The sequence below is a fragment of the Cydia pomonella genome, chromosome 3 (genome assembly GCF_033807575.1).
Source record: "Cydia pomonella isolate Wapato2018A chromosome 3, ilCydPomo1, whole genome shotgun sequence".
Lineage (NCBI taxonomy): Eukaryota > Metazoa > Arthropoda > Insecta > Lepidoptera > Tortricidae > Cydia > Cydia pomonella.
Window position 1 is genome coordinate 4,753,387 of NC_084705.1, and position 3,346 is coordinate 4,756,732.

The 3,346-nt window shown below is 35.7% G+C and overlaps 1 long non-coding RNA gene across 2 annotated transcripts; it reads right to left on the bottom strand.

The window, feature by feature from the left end:
• On the bottom strand, positions 1-2,984 carry LOC133515865 (uncharacterized). Of its 2 annotated transcripts, XR_009799108.1 has the most exons (3): positions 2,646-2,984; positions 1,123-2,145; positions 1-427 (listed from the first exon to the last, which is right to left on the bottom strand). It is a non-coding gene; the product is annotated as an uncharacterized LOC133515865 (long non-coding RNA). The 2 variants fall into 2 exon arrangements; XR_009799109.1 differs by having other exon boundaries at positions 1,123-2,984.
• Between the last annotated feature and the right edge of the window lie 362 nt (positions 2,985-3,346).

Here is a 3,346-nt window from a genome sequence, read left to right on the forward strand (position 1 = left end):
CTGGAAGAAAGGAGTGGGCGATAAAGGGCTGAGCTTTATTAAATATGTTTGTATATTAATTAGATTAAGTTCAGTTTGTTGGCTTGTACCAAAAAATTCATGTACATTACCTTCTTATTCTAATAATTAAACAAAAAAAAATTATCTAAATAACAAAATTAACAAGACAGACAATTTACATGGGACATGAATGAGATTCAGATAAAAAAAACATTTCACTAATGATTGTGGATCACATTGGTGACTGACAGAACTTCGTCCTCAATAGTTGTCGCCTTCGCCTTGCATCCCTCTCGGTGCTTCGAACACACCCAGTAGTCCTTCGTCTTCGTCTTCTTGTTCCTGTAGAACCGGTGGCCTTGTATCACCAGTATGTTGGTACCGAATTTCGAAACACCGTATTGCACCATATCGCACCAATTGTTATCTGAAAAACAACGTATCACATAAGTGATTTAACTTTTAAGTAAATGAATACCAATGTTGTTTTAACCCTTTGACTACCAAACACAGCCACAGACGTGGACGGTTACAGATTGATTCATGCATTTCAATAATGTTTACAACGGTACGCTAAATTTTTACCTCATATTTTCAAACACTTCTCTTCCAAAAAAGTGATAAAATGCAGTCAATTCAAGAATGCCTTACATTACCTAATGCAATAGTACATTACTATAGAGGCCGGGAAACGAAGGGTTGCAGGCTACGTAGATATAGACATAGATAGGGATAGGGATACCCCGATTTTGTATAGTGCTTTTCTCAAACTTGCAATGAAAAAGATTGTAATGAATAGAATCAGGCGTAAGAAATATAAAATTAGTAGCAATAAATGAGGTCATTCAAAGAACTGAAATGATATATTTAGGAGTAAACTGAAATATAGTCAATATTTGACTAGAATAATTACAATTTACAAGTGACCTAAAAATTAGTCTATATTAAGTCTAAACCCACAATTACATACATAATCCTACTAAAGTTACTACTAAGAGACACCTACAAGCTCATCGTGGACTTATGAGCCTGGCTGATCAAAATCAAAACTCATATTTTATATTTTGTTATCTTTAAAATATAATTTATTTCCCTCAAAAGGGTCGAGGAAAATTCAGTTACTCATTTATCAGAAGATTAAGGATGATTATGCTCATTAGCAACCTTGATGATGACATCATCAAAGGTGGTGATATTGACCCTGCAGCCTCTCGGAGCCTTGTTGCAGGTCCAGTACGCCTTGCGAACCATCAGATTCTGCCGCTTTAGGTTGTATCTGTGGTTGTTGATCTTCAGCAGTGGCTTGCCCGTGCGTGTTTGGAGGATCACTGCTACCCCTAAAACATTTACATAGTGAGAAACGTTATGAGGATTCCCTAAATGTGTTTTTCTTGTCCGAATTTTCCTCTTGCCGTATCTAATTATCTGAGTTTACCTTACCTTACGATACAATTAGAATTTTGTGGTGTAAAAAGTAAGTGTTGTCCATTAGGGTTCAATGTGTCAAGCGCAATGGGCACCTTTGCGCCTGGAATGACGCGGGGTGGGATTTGTGACAAGCTTTTTTGGGTTAGGTAAAGTTTTATTTCAATTTGGGTGAAATTCATTTGCAACTTATATTTGAAATTTTCAACGTTCTTTTATTCATATTTAATTTCTATAACATACTGCTAAATAGTTTCTACTGCATTTTTTTTTATATCACTCTTTCACCACTCTTCATTTTTTTCTACCCCTATTGCTTTTACGAGTAGGTTGAGACACATTCATTCTTTCTTCTTGAAAAATATTGGTCATCCGATGATCCGAAATATCAAGTGTTCAGTAACGTTTTCTTACACACTTGGACTCTTTCTCCGTCAGGCTTAGGCAGAGAATATCTGTAACTGCATAACCGCCTGAATGAATCAAGAACTCTCTTCCGTTTTATTGGTACCATCTCCACGCATCTTTTTAAATACTCTCTACGATGTTCGTTTTTCTTCAAGTTCCAATATTCGTTGAAAAATATCAACCTTATTTCATAAGGGAAAATTTTTGAACATTCGAAACGACAGGAATTGTAACATCCCGGCTTCATGTTTATCATTCGTTGCCGGTTATGTTTTTCTGAAGTAGTGATCATTCGCCAATTATTGAGGTGTCCTGTTAAAAACCAACACTTTAAATAAGTAAAAATAGCAAAGATTAATCTTATAAAAAGGTAAAACTAAAAAATCTCAAATAAATTATGTATAAGGTCATCTACAGTCAAGTCATGTACAAACGTAGTTTATTTGTTCGGGGCAAGAGAAACAGTACAAGTGTTTCTCTTACCACAATATTTATCTTATTCCAGACACCTTACGGTATAAATTAAAACATAAAATATACACTTAACATACGGGCCATTCATAATATAATGGATGCCCATCTGAGGTTTTTTAGGTAAGCTTTAGTTTAATTTAGGGTAAATTAATTAGTAAACAATATTTAGTACTTTAGACGTTCCCTTATTATTATTTAATTTCTTCACTACTCACTCTTTTTCTACCTCTATTACCTTTACAAGTAGGTTGAGGCACATTCATTCTTTCGTCTTTAAAACTACTGGCCACTTGATGATCGGAAATGTCAAAAGTGACCAGAAAAATTTTCTTACACACTTGGACTCTTTCTTCGTCGGGCTTAGGAAGGGAAAACCTGTAAGTACATAACCGCCTTGACTCATGATGTACCTTCTTCTGTTTTTTTGGTAACACCTCGATTGATCTTTTTAGATACTAAAGATAGATTCTAAAGTCCTAACTTCATTATTACAAAAAAAATGCATCCAAATCGGTTCACCGGTTTAAGAGCTACGGTGTCACACGCGAACCTACAGACAGACACATACATAACGGTAAAACTTATCTCTCTTTTTGCGGAGGGAGTTAAAAATAGGGGTCCGTCTTTCTCCACAAAACATGTGTTTTCCTTTTCAGCACTGGTTAAAGTGATCCATAATGTGCTAATCATGGTTGTGAACATTGGTCATTTTGATAATTGAGTTCTCGAAGGTCGTGACCTTGGCCTTGCAACCGAGTCGGTAGTTCAAACAGAGCCAATACCCCCTGCTATTGGTCCTGCCGGTCTTGTAGAACCGGTGTCCACCGACCACCATTACGTTTTGACCGAATTTTGATCTTGCGTAGTGGATACCTGAAATAAGGGGTAGATGTTGAATCTATAGTAAAAACATGACATTTCGTTAGTGAGAGCCTTATCTCGAAGAAAACACTTATTTCAGAATATACAGACATGGTTTGAATGGTTTACGATGTAAAAATCTACTTTTCAATATACTTACTAGTAATTACCTAGTGTT